At 40.4% G+C, this 17,967-nt stretch overlaps 2 protein-coding genes across 6 annotated transcripts in view; one reads left to right on the top strand and one right to left on the bottom strand.

The window, feature by feature from the left end:
* Positions 1-3,675, bottom strand: part of CD28 (CD28 molecule) — a 669,313-nt gene extending 665,638 nt beyond the window's left edge. For both annotated transcript variants that reach the window (XM_044060722.1, XM_044060723.1), the window contains exon 1: positions 3,586-3,675. The gene's annotated coding sequence lies outside the window, so the exon portion shown is untranslated. The remainder of the gene's footprint in view (positions 1-3,585) is intronic.
* The window catches only part of LOC122793047 (serine/threonine kinase 11 interacting protein), a 1,659,807-nt gene that overhangs the window by 273,814 nt on the left and 1,368,026 nt on the right, over positions 1-17,967 (top strand). Inside the window, exon 1 of one of the 4 annotated variants that reach the window (XM_044060721.1) lies at positions 3,727-3,891. The exons of 2 other annotated variants lie outside the window; for them this stretch is intronic. The gene's annotated coding sequence lies outside the window, so the exon portion shown is untranslated. Of the gene's footprint in view, positions 1-3,726; positions 3,892-17,967 lie in introns of those variants that run through there. One more of the 4 variants, XM_044060718.1, reaches the window with a different exon arrangement.

Below are 17,967 nucleotides of genomic sequence, written 5' to 3'. Positions count from 1 at the left end.
ATATATATATATATATTTAGAAAGCTTGTGAGGAAACTATTACTCTATTTTTGTTTTACTTGGATCGCTTGTCTGTGTACTTCATAAAGGATTTTCGACTGGAAACAGACTGGCTGCCTTGCTTGGATTACTTTCGAATACTTAGTAATTTTGTACAATTATATATTTTTTATTATTTCTTTTTACTTAAGACGAGTTTAAGTTCGCTACTTCTACTACTATTGTCTGATCTGATTAATATACAGTGATTAACTAGAGATATATGGACTGAACATTTTCCACACAGAGGAGTTTTTTACACTGTTTTGTTTTTGGACCCACTATACTTGTTTAGTGGGTTGTTTTGCGACTTCGGGGATGCCACAGAGATTACTTGTTTTTTTAAGTCTGAGTAGTTTCAGACATATTAGATTGTGAGAGAAATCGAGTCCCATAGTTTGCAATTAGTAGGTGGGTTGAGATTGAGAAGATACCATTGAGATTATATGTGGGGGGTTTTGTGAAATGTTTGAGTGAGAGGGGATGATGTCTGAGGAGAAAGGGCTTTGTAAATTAGTGATCCTAGTAGAAGGTTGGCTCTCAAATGTACTAGGGGTGATGTAGCTTTGACAACAATGCAGCAGTGGTGTTCATTATTGGAGGAGTTAGTAATTAACCAATAGATCTTATTGGATATGGTTTGTAGGGTGGTGGTATTTTTCTTTACAAGAAAATTACAAATTTTATGAGAAACAGACCGAAAATGTGACTCAAACATTTGGGCATTCGGCAAAAATCTTAGCATTTCATAGGTATGGTAGAGAAGACACCCATACATAGAAAGATCAGAAATGAACAGAAATTTGCAAGAACTTAAAGTAGATCTTGACAGAAAGGGCTAGTATGCTAAAGTCCTTGAGATCATGAAGAGTTGGACTCAACTAAATAAAAAACCTCAAAAAAAAAAAGACAGAAAAGCAACAGAGAAGTTACAAGCTGTCATTAAGTGATGAGCATGGCAATCACTTATAGACAACAAGGGAGGTAAACCAAATGAATGCGCTGCCAAGACACAAACTTTATTGCTACAGCTCTGCAGAAGGCCCAGACCACATACCCAGCTATCAAATGGGCTTTGTATTAGAACATTACCCCACCGCGATTTTCGCGCAGGAATGGCTGCATGATTGACAGGGCAAGACCGTGTGAGGTTGCATGCAAAATACGGCTGGGTGACAAACCATGCAGATTATCCAGCGACCTGTTGAATATTCATTCTGATTATTCCATCTGTGTCCGTTTGTTGCCATTCTTTTTTTTGTTTGTTTCCCAAAATTTTTATTTTTAATTGTTTGATATATAGAAGACGCAATGTTGCCATTCTTGAAATACAGCCATTCCAAGCTAGTTATTGTGTGTCCTTTAAGAGATTTAAGGACAGGTTCAATTATTGGTGGGACAGAAGGGCAGTATGTATGCAGTACTTTACACCCCATCCTAATTTTGTGCTTTAAATTGCTTTTGCAGGGGGGCAAGTCCCCCTGCACCCCCCACCTTTCTTAAGTATACTTTTGTGCTTATCAGAATAACACAAAATTTGTGGTTTTCTGGTAAATTACTGAACATGGAAGTGAAATTTTAGTTTCACAGTTTACATTTTTTTGAAATGGATGCTAACATAAAACTTGTAGAGCTAGCAACTTTCTAAGTTAATAAAAGCAGTACTTAAATTCTCTCCCTATAGTTGGTAGTTTGCCCCCCCCCCTTCTATTAGGGTTTGTTCAGATTTTGGTCGTTAAAAGATTGAGAGGTATGTCACTTGTGTCATTCTTAACAACTGGGACTGTACGTTAAATGTTACGGTTCCAGGTTTGTACCGCTCTTATCTTAGTTACCGCAATCCACTGTCCCCCAAAATAAATGCAGCAGGCATTACAAATTAAAAAAAAAATCACATTTTGAAAAATACATATCTGCAGTCCAACAGAATGACATGGAAAATTCTTTGGCATATAGAGAGTGGCACCGCAAATAAATACTGGATGTCAGACAGCTAAGAAACAGTAATAATTAAAAGAGAATACAAGTAAAGAGTTCTTCCATGTGCGTTCCTGCACAGAGGAATACAAATAGTTTAGGTATATGCTGTTATATAGAATAGATAATGCGCACTTGCAGCAGTGCTGTACATTCAACTGCACTGTTTTCCATATTCTGTTTGGTGACGTTGGGTATCTCATGTTTATTCACAGTTGTTGTCTTTCAGCTTTTTCCCGGTTAGGGGTTGCCACAGTGGAACTCCGGTCCGCTAATGATTGGCAGTAGATTTTCATGGTGCTGAGTTGCCAGCTCAACGCCCAACCTTCAACAAAGGCACGCCCATTTACGCATGTCTTTCGGAATGCCACTCGACCCGCAGGAAGGACATTCAGACTCCACACAGAAGGCACTCCCCGCACACTAGCTGAAAATCGAATGGGAGAACCTCTTGCTGTGAGGCAACAACGCTGCCGCTACACCACCGCGGAATGTCTCATGTTTATTCACAGTAAGACTAGCAATTACAGGGAAACGTACAGTAGTGGGCGGGGTTTGGGCTGTACTTGCTACTGCGCATCTGGTGGGGTAATGTTCTAATACAAAATCATCAAATAAGAAAATCCATCATTCATGTATGGTATGATTAGTTAAAACTACCTCAGCAGACTTCCTGTTTTTTTGTCCTTCAGAAAATAATGATTAGTAGACCCAAAACAAATATATTCCGATAACCAGTTCTGGGAATAAGCTAGAACAAATGAGTACTCTCTTAATGCTTAACTTTTAAAATTTCAGTCACTGATGCAGTGTGCATGTTGCTTTTTAATTTGCAGTCTTGCTTGTATCATAAATTAGAGACATAACTCTCAACTGTCCCTGACTTTGACTCCGATTTTAAGCCCGTCCCTTTTAATCCCTCTTAAACTGACTGTTGGAGGCAGGGTGGTGACTTGCCCTTAATAGATATTGATAATAATTAGAGTTACAGACTTCTATTTGTTCAGAAAATGTATATTAATTCACATTCTCTTATTCTGTCAATGCTCCAAGTTCATAATGTTAATATTTTAAAAGTGTTCCTGATTATTTCGGAATTTGTCCCTGATTTGGTTGAGATTATCCCTGATTGTCTGAGAGCTATGGCATGAATAGTAAACTTCGATGATCAGTCACAATAAATCATAAATATTTATTTTATTTTACATTTGTTTACCGGGATAGTCCAACTGGATACATGTCCATTTTCAGCGGAGGCCCGGTGAGAAAACCTCCATGATTTCCAGCATATTTTGCAAAAGAAATACAATACGAACACTGCATAGTTTACAAACCCGAACTAACAGCCACCAGAAACAGAATATAGTGGGATTTTTTAAATACACTTTTTTAAAGTAATACAGTATGTAACACTGACAACAGTCATTATTAATAGCAGTCGTGCTAAAAAGCCCCTCAACCGTTTCTGTTTTCATTTTTCAACACTTTCGCTCCCAGCTCCCGGGAAAGAAAGCATTTAGCAAATAAAACTAGATTCTTTTTCTCTAACAACAGTTTTAAACTTCTTACAGAAGACGACTCATGAAACGTGGATCAAGCGAAGCTTGAATGCCTTGCGATTTCCTAAAACTCTGTGATGTTTGTGAGGGTGAAAGTTTAAAGGCCTTAACCCCTAATATGCTGCCTGATAATGTTTACGGAAGTGTTTGCTTATCATATGACCGGGAGTTTAGAGCTAGCAGGTGTTAAGATCTAGCAGCTTGTTCTGTGATGCAGTAAATCATAAAATGTGGGGATATTTAACAAGATGACGCTTTGGGTGGATTTTGTTCCTCCTGCAGATTGAGAAAGAAGAAACTGCAAAAATATTTAAGGGTAAATATATTCTGGCTAAATGGGCATCTGAACTAACGTATAGATGTTTATACTGGTAAAAGGCCATTTTTATTTTGCTTGTCAGGCTAGACGTGCAGTGTTTATTATCCTATTGTTATGGGCATGTGCTGTAAAACAATTAGAAGATCCAGTGCTTTCGTTTTTATTTGTCTTGTTAGGTATTCACAGCACATGGATGTAAGACTACATTAACAAATTATCCTCCTGGCGGTTCTTTGACTTTCTGTTTTCTCACTTCCTTAGAATATGCACGCATTTATTGCTTGTATGAAAGCTGTGTCACAAAAAGTAATAGCTAAACGTATCTGTTTTATTGAGCAATAGAAATTAATGTATCCTGTTTCATTTCTGAGAATGTGGTAGAAATTTTGTCATTCTTGTAGAGGTTTTTTGTTTGTTTGACTTTGTTTTAACCGGATTTATTGCTTAATCAAAGGGATCTTTTTTTGGCTTCGTTCCTATGACATTAACACAACCGTGGGGTTAATACATACATGGCTATACTATATACATTTGTAAGTAAAAGAAGTAATAGTTGCACAGCAGGTGAATAAAAGTAAAATATGTATAGTGATCAATAAATTGTACATGTGAATAAAATGTAATGCGGAGACTCTGTTGTAAGATCTTTCTTTCTCACATCTCCAGATCTGGGATTCATTCCTTACTACTTGGTTATTGTTTGTGTGGAGCTTGTATGTTCTTTCCATGTATCTGTGGGTTTTCTTGGTGTACTCTAATTTACTTCCACCTTTCAGACGGGTTGTTCTTGTAGTCTGTGTTGTGAATCAGAGACCTATATCAGTAAATCTATAGACCAGCCTATTGCTGTGATTCATAAGTGTTACATAAAGGACTTTCCCATTAACCTTGTTAATGTGTGTTATATAAAGACATTAAAACTTAATACAATAGATTTTAGAGCATGTATAGGGCACAAGAGATAAAACTGTATATGGAATGGAAGAATCAAAGGAAACAAACCTTGTGTTTGCATGTAATTAATAAATTGTTTAGAGTAATTCAAAAAGAGAAACTTATGAATCATGCAAGTCACAGGTGTTGATAGATCTAAGACAAATAAGTACCTATTTGGTCTTGCGAGGAAGGTGCACTAATGCTGTCTGCAAGGAGTATAAATGGCAGATTTTGTTCATTTATTATTATTATTATTTTTTGTTTGTTTTGAAATGTTGGTGGCAATGGCATATTACAGTTTCCACCACAGTTTTTTATTGAATAAAGAGGAGAGCAGAGACTAGTTGGTTACTCAGCTTAGAATGGATGATGTCGACATAGCTTCATCTTCTCAATGTATAACTATGCACTGCACATGTGAAAGTGTCTGTTTCTTAGGGACGTTCTAATACTAAAACCAGGTAACCAAGAAAGTAAACAAACCGTAATCAAAATCCACAACCAGCAATAAGGTCAAGGAATGAAACATGCAGGCCAACTGAAATTTCAGTATTTTAATAAAACACAACAGGATTGAGCGCTTTCATATAAAAATACTTCATCAGAATCATATGCATTTGATTCTGATGAAGTATTTTTATATGAAAGCGCTCAATCCTGTTTTGTTTTATTAAAATATTGAAACTTCGGTTGACCTGCATTTTTCATTCCTGGACCTTATTGCTGTTTTTGGATTTTGTTGATTCCTGTACATTCTAATACCAAAATGTATAAGTTCACGGGGAAGTACTTGGCTAGCTGTCCTTATGAGTTATTTTAAGCCTATCCAGTGTCCTCTTTTCTGCTCAAATTAACCTATCCTGTTTGTTTAGAGATTGGCCTTACCCATCCCATGGTTAATAATTATGTATTACTTCTAATGAGATTAACTGGGATAATACTATAGATAATTTGAGAGGGACCCACGCATGGGATAAAGCATTTAGGGACTTCCTCTGTCCATTAGCAGTACAGGGGTTGGTCCTGTGTTATACTTTTTGTTTCCCATCCAGTAGATCCATGCTTTGGTTGAGTATGGCAGGGATGAACTTTATGTAGGTAGGGAGGCCATCTAAACTATTCTGTTGATGCTGCAGAAGAGGTTTAGATCCCTAGACTGAGTATTTCTGATGCCATTTGATTTTCTGTATTGGGTCAGAGAATGCCTTGTATGGCTGATACAGATCACCTCTTAGCAGTCTGCAGGATACCGAGTATAGTGACAGGGCTTTGAGCCAGTCCATATAGGACATGCTGTTTAGGCCTTGTGTCCTTTTAGTAAGGTATCTCTGTGGACATTCTAGTTGTCACATGTGCCTGGACAGATACATGCCAAAGGTGGTGTTGTGTTCAATAACTGGCCTAATGAAGGCTGAGGAAAAGGGAGCAGTGACATCTTTAGATCTAATCACAATCCCTTTGTTTATAAACTGAGTAGTATAGAAGGACTTTATTATAGCAATGGACACGTGTTAGTCACTGATCACATAAATTCCCAAATCCTGAACTACTGGATCAACTCTTAGGTATGCATTGTTAATGTGGTAGTACCCTGGGATAGATGGTATCCCAATGTTAGGTATGCATTGTTAATGTGGTAGCACCCTGAGATGGCATCCCAATGGATACAATAATGTATTTTTTGGCATTTAGTTTTGGTCGCTGATTTTGATATCAGTTATTCATTAGGGACAAACTTTCCTGCAAGATGGCCAAGTCATTTGTGGATTCAATAACTTCTCCTAGCTTGCAGTCATCTACAAACCTAGTCAACCAAAGCTGTTTGATATTGGCCTTTACTTCAGAAAGTAGATGCCATATAGGAGATGTCCCAGTACTGGATCTTGTGAAAAACTTACCTTTTGCTCCCTGTGCTGTACTCTTGGTGAATCCTCTGTCTATTCCTCTCTAGCAAAATGTCATATCTGGAGACAAGCCTTTCATTTTCATTGCCTCTAAAACATGGCATCCCCTTCACATTTGCAGCCTTCCAACTAGTCAACATTTTATGCAGGACTGAATTTAATCTTTCAGTTCATATTGACTAACCTAACCACAGTTATTGTTTTCTGTCCCTGTGATTCCCCTTTTTGGTGGTGTTAACTGTCATGGATCCGTAACAGATTCCTTAGCATAATTTTGCTTACTTTACATTTGATAACGTTCCTTTTCTTATGAAATAGATTCTTCATTGTTGGTTCTTTTCCTAATTGTTCCTTCACTTCTTAGCATGCCTCTGTAGTACTGCCGTAACCTTCTCAAATAGGTTCTGGGATACAATTGATGATGAAGTATCTAAATGTGAGAAAAATAATGGAAGTTTTCACTAAAAATTAAATAAATAAAATAAAAAAAAAATAATTTGAAATTTGCTCCAAAGTGTTGAAGCACTCCTGCTAGCAATATATATGCTAACTCTGAGGTTACTGTATGGGAATACTTCAAGGTGCCCTAACCTTGAATTTTGTATATATTAAAACCAACCAACCACCCTCAATTTGGTGCATTTTGATTTTTGGTTTTATGGTTGACATGTAACCTACTACACATTCTGCATCATTTTGTATATATTCCCCACATTCAGACTCACATGGTTGTAGTTCAAAGGATTGAAATTACAATCCATGAAATTTGAACAGGCACTCTCTACTTGGACTTTCATAATGCTGTTCTTATATCACACAGCATGTAATGGTACATTTCTGCAGTTCTTGTACTGGTACAGTTTTTGTTTCATACTGTAGCAAAATATCTGACTGAAAGAGTCCCAGTGTTCCAGTCCGGGTGAAGTGGGTTAAGGAGACATACCCCAGCTCCTTGATTTTCTGCTGTTAATATTATGTGTAACTGTTTTTTGTAGTCTGGATAGAAGTGTTGATCAGGTTATGCTTGCATTGTTTTGCAATAATTTAATGATATCTTTTGGCTATGTTGGCTATGTGGAAAATGATGTCATCTGCATAAAGAATGTCATTCATCTAGAGAAGATCTGCATTAGGGGAGATGATACTAAGTACAAGCAGCAGAGAGAACTTTGAACTGCACAGTGGAGTATGCAGGTGGGAGGAGAGGTCGGGCAACATGAGCTCCGAAAGGATTATGCAAATGATAGCCTGAGAAACAGTATACATATTTTTTACACTAAATGTGCTTTTAAGCTAGAAAAGGATTTTTTCACTTCATATACTTTTCCTTCATGTGGGCGGCCATGGTGGTGCAGCATTTAGTGTTGCCACCTCACAAGAGGTTCTCCAGTTCGATTCTCAGCTGGGGTGCCTTCTCTGTGGAGTCTGCATGTCCTCCCTGTGGTCGCGTGGGTTTCCTGCGGGTGCTCCAGTTTCCTTCCACATCCCAAATACATGCAGTAGGTGGATTGGACACTCTAAATTGGCCCTAGGTGTGAGTGTGTGCATGTGTGTGCCTTCTGTGGAAGGTTGGGTGCCGGGCTGGCAACTCGACACCGTAAAACTCCACTGCCAATTATGAGCGGACAGATGATTCGCTGTGGCGACCCCTAACCGGGAAAAAGCCGAAAGAAAAAGAAGAATACTTTTCCTTCATGTAGTGGGCTTCTTTTTCCAATACCTCAGACTCCGTGCTGCTGTTGACCCTGGTCAAAGTCGCATGGAGTTATCTTCCAAACCCCCTGTGATAGGAACTCCTCCTTCCAGGGAATGTGGTGTCTGTGGCTATTGTGGCCATTTTGAAGATGTTTTGGTAGCTAGATGTTAGAAGGGGCTGCATCTCCAGAACGTAAGTGCAGTAGAAAAATAGAGTACACAGGACCCTCCATTTTCTTATATTGGACTTCACTCAGACAGCATAGTGATGCCAGTGTCCTGACACCCCCCCCCCCCAGCCATCTCCAAAATCCAGTGTAATAACTGTAGAAATCCCAGCCCTCAACTTTGGCATTAGTACTCATCTGAGACGTTCCTTCTGATTACAGTCAGCCAATCTTCAAGCAATCCGTGCTTACCTGTTATCCAGGGTCACTGGCATCTCAGCTAGTTCAAACACCTCTTTTCTAGGGCCAGGAATTCTTGTCTATATTGTCTTTGTGGAGCTTTAAGAGAAGGAGAGGAAGGGAGACAGAGTCAAGTACTTATTTCAATCCACAAATACTGAGATAGTCTCCCTCACTGTCTGTCAGACCATTGAGATGGATTAACAGTGGTTCATTGAATCTGTTATGGATATCCCTGAACCATGCCAGTAGTTTCAAAGTCAACATAATGATCAAGGTAGGGAGTAGGCTGTGAGGACATGTCATGCCACATGAGTTTCTTTTATAAGATGAGAGAGGAGCAAGGACAATAGCTTAAAGAATCGCAGGGGCCTTCTGTATTCACAAGGCAGAGAAGGTAGATTTATTTCATTTAGTTATTTTTATTTATTTTACATTTTGTTTACTGGGAAAGTCCGACTGGGCCAGTGGCCCACTTTCAGCAGAGGCCCGGGGAGAAAAGCTCCATTGTATAGATAAAATTTCTTATAACTGAAAAAAATTGCAGTGGTGAACTAAGACCAGTGGAGAGGGGCACCATTACATACATACAATTAAATAAATGAGTATCAATAGTAAAATAAAAACAGAACCATGCAATACATAAGATTTAATAATAAGAAAAAAACAAGAAAGGAGATTAACTCAAGCAATTCAGTATATAAGTTTTACATGACATAAAAAAGATAGTTTGTTAATCCATGTGATTACTGGCTCTTGAAAAATGAGAGTAGACAACAGAACAACTAATGCATCAGTGTGTGTAAGTGGGGATAATGAAGTCTGATTTTACATAGGCCGTACTTGATGTAAAAGTGATTGAGAGTGGTACTAGGCAGAAAAGGAGGAAGCTAGGTAGTGTGTGGTAGATGAATTCCGAGTGAAAAGGCATGGCATAGCAGGAAGATAAAGATGGGAGTAAAGTTTGGCCAGGGTTGGTGCAAGAGCATATAGCCAAGTGTTGGTTAGGTGTTCCTTAAGTAGTAGTTTGAATTTGGGTGTATTAGTAGTATTAAGTATATTTTGAGGCAAAGATATTTTGTATGAGAACAGGGAATCACCATGACTATTATTAGACTTAGTTACTTTCAGTAAGAGGTTGTTAGAAGATATAAGGGATCTGTTGTTAGTGGTTAAACTAAGTCACTGAGTGCTGGGCAGTTATCAGGTTGGTTAAGGATGGAATGTGTGTAAGTTAGGATAGGAGGTTAGGTAGTTCCATCCATTTTAGGTGGTGCAGAGCTATGCATTGTTGTGATCTATAAGGAAGGTTTGTAGCAAACATGGCTGTTTTAACAGGATTCCAGTTTGCTTAGGTCTGTTTTTCTCAGACTGGTGAATACTGGAGAGGCATATAAGAGGGTGGAAAGTAGGCGAGTTCTGGAGATGGACTGTTTGGTGTCAGTTAGGAATGGTTTGAGTCTGTAGGGGGAACCTAACTTAAAGTGGACCTTTTTGATAGTTAATGCTGGTGTTTGCTGAATTTGAGACTGTTGTCAATTGTGACCCCAAGGAGCTTGATGTGGTCAACAGGTTCTATTAGAATTTTATTTGAAGAGAAAATAGTGAAGAGGGGAAGGTGATCTGAAGTTTGCTACTGGTGAACAGCATGAGTTTTGTTTTAGTTGGATTGAATATATGTTGGGAGTCTGAAAGGTATTTTTCGATGTCATGGAAGGATTGTTGGGTTTTTTGAAGTAGTTCATATAGAGAATGAGCTGAACAAATGAGGGAGGAGTCCTCTGCGTATTGAACTATGGTTGCATGTTGAGTGGCCATACAGAGTTTATTGGTAAAAATGGAGAAACGTAGTGGCCCAAGGCTTGAGCCTTGAGGAATGCCTACTGAGACGGGTAGTAGGGTGGAGAGTTCATTTTACCATTTAACTGCCTGTTGGCCATCAGATAAATAGCTGAACCAGGAGAGGGCAGATAGAGAAAGGTTTAATGAGGCAATGAGGCTAGCTCGTAGTTTTTGATGTGATATAGTGTCAAAAGCCTTTGACATGTCAAGGAAGATAGAAGAGACCTGCTGGCTGTTGTTTCTAAGCTGGTTGATTGAGATGGTAATAAAGGCAGTAGTAGTAGTAGTACTATGTTTTGGACGAAAGCTGTGTTGGGGTGTAGATTAGATCTTGTTGCTTAGTAGATAGTCAAGGAATTGAGTATGTATTCATTTTTCAAGGAACTTGGCTATGTGAGGGAGAATGGCGATTGGCCTGTAGTTTGTGAAGTCAGTGGTGGTACCACCTGTGTGAAGGGGGATTATATAAGATACCTTCCAGATTTTAGGGGTATATTGCTCAGTAATGGTGTAATTAATTAGTAGCGATATTGAGTAGGAGATGACATCTGTTGTAAGTCTAAGAAATTTACTAGGTAGTTGGTCAGCAGCGATGGAAGAAGGCTTGAGTTTAGAAAGAAGTTTTTTAATTGTTAGTTTGTATTGTTTTTATAGTGAAGGAATTATGGTTAACTTGACATCCTGTGGTTACAAATAAGGGGACATTGGCGTCATTCTTAAGCAAAGACATTATAAAGTTAATAAAGTAGGTGTTAAATTGAGAGGCAATGCTGTCAATAGAATTTAGTAAGGTTGGAGCTGGGGTTGAGGAATGACCTGGTTTCAGCAATTGATTGTTGGCTCCCCAGATTTTCTGGGGATTATTCTGGCGTTTTTGTTGGATTGTTGAATAGTAAAGCTTTCATGTTTAATTTGCTTTTTGGCTAGGTTTCCAAGTTGGTAGGTATGAAGGGAAGTTTGGTCTTTGTCCTCTTGATACTGATAGTAGGCAATGTCTCTCTGTTTATGGAGTTTTTTTGTGTGTCCTTATTAAGTCGTGGCATATGTCTAGTTTTTGCATGGATCTTTCTAATGGGAGCTAGGTTATTTAGGATGGTGAGGAATTTTCATTGAAGTACTGCATAGCCAGGTCTAGATGAAGGTGTTTTAAGGTCCCATTCACATTGATCCAAGAGAGTTTTAAAGGTTTCTGGGGAGAAGTTTCTTTTGTTATGCACATGTATATAAAGGATATTTTTGGTGGACATGTGTGGTGCCTAAGAAGACAGGTGGGTAGGTGGTCTCTTAGGCTATCTGGAAGGCATGCAGATTAGTGACAGAGGGCAACTTTATCAGTTAGAGTCCAGTCAAGTTTGTTAAACCTGGTGGTAGAATGTATTAATTTACTTAAGCTGTGGAGGTTTATATAGTTGGAGGGGTTATCTGAAATATATGTGGACCAGTCTGTATTGAAGTTTCGACAGTTTTCTCCATTCCCAAATTGATTTTACTGCCCCATAAGAGGGTATCGTGCCGGCCCAGGAAATGGTATCGTCCCCGAGGTCCACATGTGCTGACCCTTTAGTGCTGGCATGGGCAAGATCGTGGTGGTAGATCCAGGATACATCCACCTTACCCACATGGTTATTGGGAGCCTTCACTTCTCGAATATTTCAGATTTTTCCCTGGGGTAAAGTATATACATGTCGTATGGCTGGGACTAAATAACCTAGAAAACCGCTGCCAGACCAATTCTCAGGTAGCCATTTATATGCTTTCTTTCCACAGATGAAATAGCAGCCATCATTTAATATTACCTTTTGAGACATTTTCAGAAACTTTATTGTTAACAACCGTGTGGAAAAATGCAATGAAGCCCAGGTCATCCTGCATTTGAGTGTATTTAGAGAGATTGTCTCTGCATATCATCTTCAAAAATCCATTCCTGCCGATGAAGTAGTTTGTGCGTGTTATTTAGTCTTTTTGATGTCGCTTTTTTTCTGGCTGTACTCTGTGGGCACATTCTCTAGTCAGAAAAAGACGCTTCTTTGACCCTTGATTGAGTTGCGATGGAAGATAAAAGGATGGCATGGCAGACTCTTGTATGATAGAAATGTCACAACTACTCCACCCCACATTTTTGGATCCATTCTGCTTGAGACACAAAATGCCATGTTGGTGAAAGGCCAACGAAAGTGACGCAGTCTTGTTAGGATGTGACAATCCCACAGTGAGATTGGTTAAAATAGGCTGGTACATAGAAGTGTTGAGGGGAAAGCTGGTGAATAGGATGCCATCATGAGCAGTAGGAATTGCGGTGCAAACCCAACAATTGCTGACATTGAAAGAGGGAGGGATACATTAACTTGAAGGCATGATATGTATTAAAGTTCGGGTGACAACTAGCTGCTCGTTTGTGGACATGAAGGTGTGGGGCAGTCGCAAGACCGGTGAAAGTAGTTGAAAAAAGGAATGGCCACAACAGCAAAAGTAAGAGTGCAAGAAATGTGCTGCAAATACACGTACAATGTTTCTGAGGGAGTGGTGTGGCCCACAAGGAAGTCTGAGATTGCAGTTGTACAGTTGTACCAAAGGGATGGAGAGTCTTAAGTGAAGTCAGTTGAGTCCGTCAGGAGGTGCATAGTAGTGGGTGAGTCTGTGTTCATGGCTGGAAGGATAAAATAAAGTTCACGGCTTTAAGAGGGTGGTTTAGTATGGCTTTGGGTGCAATGTGCAACAGGTTCCGAAATGTCCTGAGGTGAAGAGAAGGAAAGTGGTGGTTGATCTTCTGAAGGCACACTTTTCTTGAGTTTTGAAATGTGTATCCAGATAGATGATCCTTGTAGTCGAACAGCAGAGGAGGTAGTGAGCAACACCAGGTAGGGCCCTTTCCAATGTGGCTGCAAGGCTGTTTTCTGACTGAAAGATTTAACATACACCCAGTCGCCTGGTTGAAGGTGATTTGCCAGGTCAGGTTCGGGTAGAGTTTGAGTTTGTATGGCTTGATTGTGGTGATGCTGTAAAACAGAAACAAGAGATTTGCAGTAGGACAATAAATTAGCATCATGTAACTGATAATCAGAAAAGGGAGGTGGCAGGGTGAGGGGGCATATGAATAAGTCGACGCATAATAATTTCATGTGGAGAAAGACCCTTGGAATGATGAGTTTGGCCTCTCACGGAGAATAATACTAAAGGTAGTGCTTGTACCCAGGTGAGGCCTGTTTCTGCAGTAAGCTTAGATAGGGGTACCTTGATGGTTTGATTTGCCCTTTCAATAATGCCAGAGGCTTGAGGTCTATAAGGGCAATGAAACTTCAATACAATACCTAGCATTTTGCAAATTGCTTGTGTCAGCTGTGCGGTAAAGTGCATGCCTCTGTCAGAATAAATATGGCACGTTACCCCAAAACGGGGAATAAACTCTGTGCGTAACTTAGAACAGAAATGGCATCAATCTTGGTACATGGATAGGCCTCAACCCAGCCAGAGAAAACATCAATTATAGTAAGAACATATTTGAAATGTGCAGAAGGAGGTAGTTTGATGAAATCCCATTTGCAGGGCACAAAAGGGACCTAATGGTTTTGGCAGAGGCTGGGGTGGGACCTGGGTGCCTTTTGAAGTGTTAAACTGTAAACAGATTAAACAACTTGACACAAAATGGCGTACAGATTCTAAAAGACCAGGTGCATGCCAATCACATTGGATCAGCTTAATTAGTGAGTTCTGGCCCAAATGAACAGGAAGATGATAGTTGTGGATCAATTGTTGTAAAAAGGCTTTTGGCACTACAGGGCGCCCATCTGGATGTCTCCAGATGGAGTCTTTGGCACGCTTACAATTTGCATGTATCTTGGAATCTGACGCATTGTTTTGTAAATTCAATAAACACTGATTTGAAAAAGTAGGCGTCTGCAACACCTGTTGAAATACACACAGCTGCATTGGTTGTCCCTGAACACAGATGGAAAGAGCAGCTTGTTTCGCAGCTCAGTCTGCCATAGTGTTTCCCTTAAAGAGTCATCAGACTGGTGAGCTGCAATTTTAAAAACAGCAACTTGTTTTGGTAGCAAAAGACTTTGTAACAACACATCGACATAAAATGCATTCTTGATGATAGTACCACTAGATGTAAGGAATCCCCGTTCTTTCCATAAAGTGCCAAAGTCATGTACTACACCATACTCATAGCGGGAGTCAGTATGTATAGATTGACTATTTTGTTCTTGGCCAATTGACAGGCAGTAGAGTGAGCCACTAATTTGGCTACTTGTGCTGATGAACCAGGTGGTAAAGTTCCAGTTGACAATACAGAGTTTTGCAAGCAGATGGCCCAAGCAACTGACAGCTGTCCATTTTGGTTGCGCAGACGAGATCCATTAACGAAAAGTACTAGATCTGGATTTTGTAAAGGGACATCCTGGAGGTCTAGCCTAGGGGGAAAAGAAGAGTTACCAGCAATAAGACAGTTATGGGGTTCACCCTCATCCAAGGTGGTGATTAATGATGCTGGATTAAGTGCCGGGCATCTGACAATTTGGAGGGCAGGGTTAGCAAGTGAAATCAGTTCATATTTTGTCAATCTAGAGGGAGATAAGTATTGTGTTTTTCTCTTTAAGAGTAAGGCATGAATTGCATGAGGGGCAGCTAAAAAGGTGTTGTGTCCAAAGGTAATGGAGGCTGCAAGGTCCACTAAGACTACTGCAGTTGCGACTGCCCTCAGGCATGCGGGTAATCCAGAAGCTACCACATCCTTTTGGGTGATAACATATGCTATCTGTCGGTATCCTCCAGTGCGTTGTTGGGCTAAAAGACCTAATGCCACCTTATTCCATTCACTATAAAAAAGAATAAACGGTTTTGAGTAATCTGGTAGGCCTACGGCAGGCAGGTTGGGTAATTGTACCTTGAGCTGCAGAAAAGTGTTCTCATGTTCCCCTGACCAAGGAAGAGGCTCTTCTTCAATAAAGCAAGTAAGGGCTGAGTAATTTCTGAGAAATTAGGGATCCATTGGTGGCAGTAGCCAGGTAGCCCCAGAAACCCTCGGAGCTGGCGCTGGGTAGTAGGACTGGGGTGCATTTTGGATGGCTGTTATGCAGGAGGGCAAAACTCTCCAAGCACCATGCGAGATTAAATGACCCAAATATTTAACTTTGCGTTGGCAAAACTGCAGTTTGGATCTGTTCACTTTAAAACCCTGAAGAGCCAAATACAACAAAATGGCAAGGGTGTCCCCTTCACAGTCTTGCAGAATAGTAGAGGCAATGAGAATGTCATCGACATACTGCACTAGTGCTGTGTCGGCAGGAAGAGGAAGGGCACCAACTGTCGCTTCATTTTTCTGGAGAAAAAGAGTAGGTGATTCCACATACCCCTGAAGAAGTCTAGTTCAGGTATATTGCTGCCCCTGGTATGTGAACGCAAAAAGATATTGGCTTTACGAATGAATTGGAATAGAGAAAAACGCAGAAGAAATGTCTATCACAGAGAAGGTGGTGACAGACTGAGGGATGCAGCTCAAGATAGCAGGATTAGGCACTATAGGGAGGGCAGGTAGAACAGCCCTGTTAATGCCTCTAAGGTCATGGACAAACTAATATGTTTCCCTGCCTGGTTTCTTGACTGGTAGGATAGGAGTATTGCATGGGCTAATGGTAGGAACTATAATGCCCTGTTGCAATAATGATTGGATTACTGGAGCATTTTTTCCGCCTGGGCAGAAAGAGTGTATTGAGGTACCTTGGGCAATGCTGCTCTAGGCCTCAGGGTGATTTTAACTGGATCTGTATGACACAAGGAGCATATCCTGGCCAAGTAGGTACAATGGTGCTGACATGCCAACTAAAAAGGCTTGATGTTCTGTTAAAGGACCCAGACTTACTAGTACTTGAACTGTTTTGTGGTAGCTTATGGGGACCCAGAAACTCCCATGTCTTTAGTGGTGCTATCAGAGAAGGGAAGATTTTTAGCAGCTTTTCATGTAAGCATAGATTTGGTGCCCCCCCCTATCTACTAAGAAAGGGATATGATTATTTTTTGTAGTTAATGTCACAAATGGACCCTGCTGGTCAATTGGAACAAATGGGAAAAGTTGCTGCGTCTGTTCAGGGGAGTCCTATAGTGACTGTTGGGCATCAGGCCAGACGGAGTCCCAGGGTGGATTCTGGCTTGACTGAAACTATTCCCCTTATCTAAAGGGGTTGCCTCGTGAAAATTCTTGAGAGGGAGGTGGTGGTTGCAGTGCTAGGTATGGACAACTGTCCCTCCAATGACAAGCCTGTCCACAGTTGAAACAAAAGTTGCTATTTCCACCACCATCCCCCATTTGCCTCTGAACATGTTGTCGGAAGCCATTATTTGCAGGGGTCGCTGGGTGGAGCCTTGCGCTCAGAATCCTGGTCCATTAAGGCCTCGTCTTCCTGAGCAATTTCTCCCTCCTTGATCCCGCTGCCCAAAGTAAGAGAACATATGTAGCTAGGCCTGAAGAAGTTGATTCTGTATATCCTTTTTTTCCATTACCATAAAGTCAGACCGATACTGCACTTTGGTATGCAAGCCTAGTCTGGGCCAGTTCAAACACACCTTCTTCAACTGATCTCGAACTGGGGGCAGAAGACCATCTAAAAAGGTAGTGGGCAGCCCACTGGCTGTGGGACCTTCCGTTGGCTCGGGATACCCTAAGTAGGCCTCAAAAGCGTCAGTAAGGCATGACAGATAGGAGTCCAATGGTTCATCTTCCCTTTGCTGAATGGCCTTAATCTTTGACCAGTTGGGAAGAGGGGGACAGATAACTGTAATGGCATCCAGTATATGGCTTCTGACTGACTCAAAGCCATCATTTCCCATTGTTCCATGTTGCGGAATGGGATTTGGGACATTTTCATGGTCCCATAGTTGTTTTATAAGGTCAGTTGGAACACCATATTGCAATACTGCCCTTACTTCTTCAGTAGTGGGGTTTTGAAGACTGACATGACCAGCCAAAATTCATTGGAATTTTGCTGGGTTAGACTGTATGGGTAGAAGCGACTTTACAGTCGCTTGACAATCTACTGCCGACCACGCCCTGGTGACAGTTATGGTAGAAGGGACAATTTCATCTGGTAGAAGGGGCAGTTTCATCTCTACCATGTGCAGGGTTTGGGACTTCTCTTAAGGGAAAATGCCCATTTTCATCATTCTCCTCAAATGAAGATGAGGTGGAGGTGTCCTGATCAGGATTGAACCTATCTGTTCTTAAATATCCTTTTTCGGTATTACTGAGAATTGGGAAGTGCCCTAGCAGTTTCTGCATGGATTTTGAACCC

Source organism: Protopterus annectens, chromosome 2.part0 (genome assembly GCF_019279795.1).
Source record: "Protopterus annectens isolate FY-2018-M chromosome 2.part0, PAN1.0, whole genome shotgun sequence".
In the NCBI taxonomy this organism is placed as follows: Eukaryota; Metazoa; Chordata; order Ceratodontiformes; family Protopteridae; genus Protopterus; species Protopterus annectens.
The sequence above is the reverse complement of the archived record's forward strand: the minus strand, read 5'-3'. Positions and strand labels throughout refer to the sequence as shown.